Genomic DNA, 7,832 nt, shown 5'->3' on the forward strand with positions numbered 1-7,832 from the left:
TATTATTATTATTATTATTATTATTATTATTATTATTTTCATTTTCGTCAAAACGATCCGCAGTCTCGTAAGGGTTTTTGCAAAAAAAAAAAAGAAATATCGAGACGTACTAAATGGAAAATTTATTATATATATATATATATATAAGTATGAATGTGTGCATGTATATATAAAAATCATTTAGGTCCGCGAGCCACGATTCAGGAGGGTACGTGCATTTTTAATAATCGTATTACAAACAGTATTGTTGAACTGATAGTTAACAAAAAGACTGCCAGCTGAGATGTGTGAAAGAGAATGAAAGAAAGAGAGAGAGAGAGAGAGAGAGAGAGAGAGAGAGAGAGAGAGAGAGAGAGAGGGAAAAAGATAGAACGTGTGTGTGTGTGCGTGTGTGAAAGAGAACGAAAGAGACAGACAAAAAAAATAGAGAATGAGAAAAAGTAACGACAAACTAAAGGATCGCGTTAGCGAAAATATTAAAATAATAAAAAGAAATGCAAACTTACAACAACTAAAAGGCGAAAGAGAGAGAGAGAGATGGCAAGGATTCTTTTTAAACTCGTTAACGTGACGAAGTTACGATATAAAAAAAAAAGATATATATAACACACATTTAACCCTTTCTTTTTAACATGCTTTGATACAAATATCGTTCGTAATTACGAAAGATCTTGCACGAGTATCGTTTCATGGTACGACCCCTATAATCGGTTAGTAACGAAAGGGTTAAAGGATATAAAGATAAACGTAAGGATAATAAATATATATATATATATAGAGAACACAAAAATGTGTGTGTGAAGAAACATTTAAATAAATGACAAAAGTATATCGGGAAATATACTCGAAAAAAGGAAAAAATAATCAATGCCAAGAAACAGAAATATAAGTGAAAATTATTGGATAAAGAAATTGTTTGATATATTATTTTTTTTTATTATTATTATTATGTGTATGTATAATGTATTATGTATTTTATAAATTATGCGAATAATTGAATATCATTCGGTGATGTATTTAAAAATAGTAAAGGATTTTTCGTGATTTTATTCCCGGTGAATGCTCGAACGAGACGGTTGAACGGATCCTGTGAATTCTTTTTTTTTAAATTCTAATATATATATATATATATTATACACAGAAAGAGACAAACAGAAAACGATAGAGAGAGAGAGAGAGAGTAAGAAAGAATTTGTTATTAAATTTTCATACGATACCAGTTTGAATTCTTCTCATCGATCGGGCTATCGACTAATCAGATTATTCGGATATTGATTCTTCGTGCAGATGCATCTAATTTGTTTGAATTCTAAATTTTATTATTATTGTGTTATTATTATTATTATTATTATTTCTATTATTTTATAATATATTTATTTCGATTATATATATATAGCACACAGATCGAATAAAATTCAATGGAAACATTTTAATTTATTTTTTTTTGTTTTTATTTCTTTTTTTATTATTATTATTATTACAATATTCGAGAAACAAATAAAAAAATTTATATATATATATATATATCGACGAATTGCAAAGCAAACGTACGACATTGATTTTTTAAAATACAACGCGTTTAAGTATCGTGTGATTAGAAATAAACGAAGATTTAATTAATTAGTAGAAGAAGAAAAAAGTAAATGAAAGAAAATATTTTTTTGACGATGTAAAACGTAGAAAAAAAAACGTAGATGATACGCGTAAATATTATACCTATTGAAAAAAAAAAAACAATTAAAATCGCTGAAACGAAACCACGCTTGGGTGCCTTCAGGGGTTTTTTTTTCCATATTGACGAACGAAAATGAAAGAAAACGGGGAAAAAAAGGAAAGGATGAACAATAAATAAATATAAAACTCGTAGGATCGTGCCTTAGACAAAAATTACTGTTTTTAAACAACGAAATTTCAAAGGAAAGTTAAAATCACGAATTCGGCGCCAGAAAGAGAGAGAGAGAGAAAGAGAAAGAGAAAAATAAAGTAAAAATGAAAATAATCGGAAATCGATCGCAAGTATAGAAAATTTTATCGTTAATAAATAGAAACTGTTATCGTTGATTACATATTTGTAAATGTTAGTGCCTTAATCAAATATCCAGATAGATGATAAAAGATCAATAAATAAATCGTACGATGTATTTAACAGATATTATTGCTGAAAAAAATTTCGATTAGCTTGCGAATGGCTTCCGATTAATTCAATTAAATAATAACAGAGCTTCTCAAATTTTTTTCGCAAATATTCATATCACGATTCATTATCATATGTATACTCATTTACATATTACACCTGTAGTGTTGTGTCAAACTAATTCTGAATGAATGAATTGTCAAATCTTTTTCGCATTCAGGAATATATTATTTCTGTTTAAATTTCTGCCAATATTAAAAATATTGAGAAGCTTTGAATCGTCTCACATCAAAATAATTAATTATTTTGTTATTAAACAATAATTTGACATGAAAAAAAAAAATGAAAATAATATCTTGAAAATAACTGAGTGAATCATCAGAGTCGATAGGGTAACAACCGATGAATCGAGAAATCGTTTTTGTAAAAAAGAAACGAAAGAAAGGAAGACAAATGAAAGAGAAATATGAGCATATTTATAAAAGTATTAATTATTTCTGATTAATTAATTTTGGTCTCGTTTAGATTAGACAAACCCAATGATCCCAATTATGGCAATTATATACCCGGATATTATAAATTAAATTTACACAGACGCGAAAAAAAAAATGAAAAAAAAAAAATATATAAAAAGAAGAAAGAATAAAGACAGATAATTTAAAAAAAAAAGCGAGGAAACAGACGGCTGCTACGAAATGACCGATAAAATCGATAATAGAATTTATTCGACTTCGATCACGTTATGGACTGTTCTTGAGCTGGTGGTTTCTGAAGGATGATCTTGTGAAAAAAAAAAAGAAAAAAAGAAAAGAAAAGAGAAAAGTAAAGAAATGCAAGAGCAAATTAATAATACTATACTTCGTATCGTTGATCAAAGTACTTTGCAATTTTTATAAACGCGTACGCACCACACATAGATATAGACGAATATGTATTTTATAATTAGCAGACTAATTATTATCGCGTAAAATGTTGCGGGTGTAACCCTGGTAAACTCCATTTTCGATTTTTAACAAAACTCTTTATGCAAAACTATTATTCATATAATTGCATACGTATACATAAATGACGCGCGTACGTGTAATCGTAAAAAAGTGTCTTACAAGTATCGTTTTTCTTTCCTTTTTTTCTTCCATTTTTTCCTTCTCTCGTTTTCGATCTCTGGAAAATTGTATGCGTCAGATCAAGAGGGTTTACATTTAAAAATAATCCTAACGACGCGTTATGTTATGACCAAAAAAGGGTTAATAATCTGTAATTTCGGTTCCGTATTTGAGAGGAAAGAAAAGAAAAGAACAAAGGTGGAGAAAACAATTCAAAATTGTCCCGTGTTCCCCCCATGAAACCATAACGCGTTTGCTGGAAAAAACCCTCCCCTTTACTTTTTGTTTAATTATCCTTGAAACAAATATATATATCTAAAAAAGAAACAAAAAAAGGAAAAAACGGACGAATAAATGAACAAACGAACGAACGAACGAACGCGCGCGAGAATAAAAAAGAAGAAGAAGATAAAAAGAATCAAATATAATAGTAGCATTCCATAGAGAAGTAGTAAGTGAATCGATAGTTAGTCATGAAGATTCTCTATCCCCGTTGTTTGCATGCTTTCAAGTTTGCTCGTCGTTCTTAGTAAGCACCCGGTTAGTCTCGATCACTGCTATCAAATATCTCGTTCCTGATCGAACGAAAGACGATATCTTTGTGAAAACCAGACAGCCAAAGTACACACACATATACATACATACATATACACACATATGTAAAAACATGATGTGTTGTTTACACGGATAAAAAGATATACGTGTAAGCAGGATTAAAACGTATACGGTATATACCACACTTACACATAATCAACGGGGATTGGTTTAAAGTCCAGCCATTTAAACGAGTGCCATAAACCACAAACGTAAAATCTGCGAGCTGAAAGAGATATACGTTTTTACATTTATGTTAAGAGAGCATATAAAAAATGGAAAGAGAAATAAAGAGAGAGAAGGGAAGTAATAGTATTGAAGCGGAATCGAGGTTGGGGTTTTTAAGGGTGTGGGAGAGATGGAGGGGGGCGGAAGGATTATTATTATTTTATTATTATTAATATTATTATATTCGAGAAAAATGAAGAAACGTGTAGAGAAACTATGAAACGAAACAAAAAAAAAAAGAAAACTCTTGTAACATATTTATTTAGTCTCAAGTAGTAATAGTAATAGTGATACATGTACGTGAACAAGTGTCCGTTTAAAGGGCAGATTATAAAAAATAAAAAAATAAAAAGGGAGAGAGAGAGAGAGAAAGTATGCGTTTGTGCGTGTGCGCTTGCGTGCGTGCGTGTATTTGCGTAGGTTTGCGAATATGTATATGTGTGTACGTGTGCGTGTGTGAAAGAGAGAAAATAATAGAATGAAAAAGACGAAAAAATGGACCAACCTCGAGGAGTCATTGCGTGAGACTGTTCGAAATGGACTTCAGATTCGTGCAACGATTTAAATAAGCTGAGGTTGCCTTACGATTATTAATCGGGCCTCGTGCTATTTCAAATATGTGTATTCCTAGCGGACGTCGGATCGTTGGCCGATTAATTAAGAGACAAAAGGGACGAACGATGTGTATATCATTAGAACTTACTAATTGAAAAATAAAACAGAAACAGTTAAACTATAGGAAAGACTATTATCTTATGATGATTTAGTATTAAAATACCTGCTGTATGGATGTAAGAGAGAGAAGAAACTATTATATAATTTTATCTATTATTATTATTATTATTATTATTATTATTATTATTATCGTCATCCACAATACTATTATTATTATTATTAATATTATATTAATATTATATTATATTATATTAGGTTAATAATTATTATTATATATATTATTATTATTATTATTATTACTATTATTATTATTATTATTATTATTATTATTAACGATTATCGCGCGAACCACATCTTATGTAGCTGTGATTTTGCTTTCGGAAAGTAAAAATTAAAAATATTTATAGCAACAAACTATATCGACTCCTATTTTGTAACGCCATTGATTTCTGTATTTAGATATTCGTCGTCGATATCCATCAACGTTATACGTGTAAGTTTAAATTTTTCAAGGAAAGTGAAGAAGGACCTTTTTGTTGCTAAACAATAATCGTAAGAATTTTTAGTCCTATTTTTATTATAATTTTTAGAATAGGTTTGCTGTCATTTAACTCGATTCGATTTAATGAAAGTAAATGGAATTAATAAGAACAAAATTGAATTAACCTGTTTGTCTATCTCACTCGTATTTTCTCGTTTCTTTTTTTTAGAAAATTATTTTTGAAAATTTTTAAAATTACTTTTGAATATTTCATGAAAAATGTAAGGGAAAGTAGACCCATATTTGTAGTTAATTCGTTAAAATTTTGCTTGATAATGATTATATCTAATAAATATGATTTCTCAGTTATAAAATATTTATAAATGCACTCACGCATGTTTACTCGTATTGAACGTGATCAAAATACGCGATAGGATTTTCGATATCATGAATTTTAATAAAATTTGTTAGCTAAACTTGAACTTTGTATTTTTCAGATCTTAAGGTTTAAATGATTAATAAAGAATGGTAAGTGCATTCGATAGACTTAAAAAAACGCGATAATTTTTTTCGAGCGAATTTTATGTCGTTGCTTTTTGTCGGTAAGTACGAATGCACTTGACCTTAACTCGTTAAGTGCATGACTTTGATAACTGATAACGATTACGTGAATTATATGAAATATACAGAGTGCACATATTTAATATTAATAGGATTAATTATAGTTGTCAACGCAGAAAAACGAAAAGATCAAACAACGTGGCTTGATCCATTTAGGAGATCTTCGATTTACTCGAGAAATGTTTAATGTAGTCCTGATAAATTCATTAAATATAAATGTTAATCAAAACGTAATGTGACCAATTTTGTGTATGTAATAATCTTTCGAAAAGCACGACTTAAATATTCGAATTGATATAATTCAATGGAAAGGAGGCGAAGGAGACGATTTTAGAGGATGTACGGAAATTTTCTAATGATTCTACTTCTCCATCTTCTTCTTCTTTTATAATTGATAAATTTTTCAAGATGAAATTTGCACTATGAACTCTTATCATCTTGTAATATTTTTATCTAGCTTCGCGACTATGTTAAATTTATATTAGCTATAATTTTCATCATAAAACGCGATTAATAATCGTATCATAAACGTTATTAACAAAAATAAATAATATCGAATATAGATCCTGAAATAGGATTAGCAAAATGTATTACGTATTTATTTGAATTACGTGAATACATAAAAAAAAAAATAAAATAAAATAAAATAAAATCAAAATCAAAATAATCATGTTGGACTTAGTAAAGATATTTTTAAACGTTTCTAAATTGAAAAAAAAAATATATATATATAAATCACGCGCGTGATCATTTCGTGATCTATACTCCGATTTTTTACCACGAATAATTCATTAGGCTTGACTAACAACTAAATATTTGGAAAAAGAAAAAAATATATATATATATAAATCACGCGTGTGATCATTTCGTGATCTTTATTCCGATTTTTTAACACGAATAATTCATTAGGTTTGACTAACAACTAAATATTTGGAAAAAGAAAAAATAAATAATCCACTCTTTTCGTAAAAATACAAGAAAAAAAACACACACACACAAATCAAGCACGTGATCGTTTCGTGATCTTTATTTCAATTGGTCTACTCGAGGGGTTCATCACGCGGTAAATAAATGACCTCGAGGAAAGAGGCTTGAACGTACACACCCTCCGTTTTCATGCACGAATACTCTATCTTTTACGCATTTGGATTCGCTCGTTCCCAAGGAAAAATTTTCCATTCGCTGTTGCGTCTTCTTCTGAGCTTCTTCGAACTAGCACGTGACTCAAACGTGAACACCATATCCCACAAACAACATATCTCTTCCTCTATTCTCAAAGTTTCCGTTTCGATGACTAAGACTCGCCGAATCGTTTTTGTCGTCGTGTTTTTTTTTTCGAAATGTATAACATATCTCTTTCTCTCTCTCACTCTCTCTCTATCTCCTTTCATATTCTCTATTTTTGTTTTTCTTTTTTAAGTTATTACTATTTAGATATTAAATGTTTGAAACTTTTTTGATTTTTTTACGAAGATAATATTTAATTCTATTTTAATGATATTTTTATAATATTTTATATAACATGAAAAAAGAGGGAAAGAGAGTGAGAGATTATAAAAATTTTTAATATTATTTTGCGTCTTTTTACGTGTATGAGTGAATTAGAATCAATTATAAATACCCCTGTTAAAGTAATAATAATATAAAATTAAAATTATTTAAAAATTACATACTTGTTAATATACTTCGAATATTAAAAATAGTCCGTTTGATATTTTATTAGATGAAAATAAAAAACTCGAAGTCATCATTGGACAGGAACGTTTTAGAACAATAAACAATCCTATAAACATTAGTAGAATACATTAGAGTGTTTTATATATTTTAATCGATTATTAATTAGAAGAAGAAAATATATATTGCAGTTAAAATTGTTATTTATATGACCTATCGCACGTTGCGCATGTGTATAACGAAATAATATTTCTAATAAATACAATTTAAAATTATATATAACGTTTTGATTTTAGTATTTTTATCATTTTTATGTAATTAT

The sequence above is a fragment of the Polistes canadensis genome, unplaced genomic scaffold (assembly GCF_001313835.1).
Source record: "Polistes canadensis isolate GaletaPanama2010 unplaced genomic scaffold, ASM131383v1 scaffold_74, whole genome shotgun sequence".
NCBI classification, from domain to species: domain Eukaryota; kingdom Metazoa; phylum Arthropoda; class Insecta; order Hymenoptera; family Vespidae; genus Polistes; species Polistes canadensis.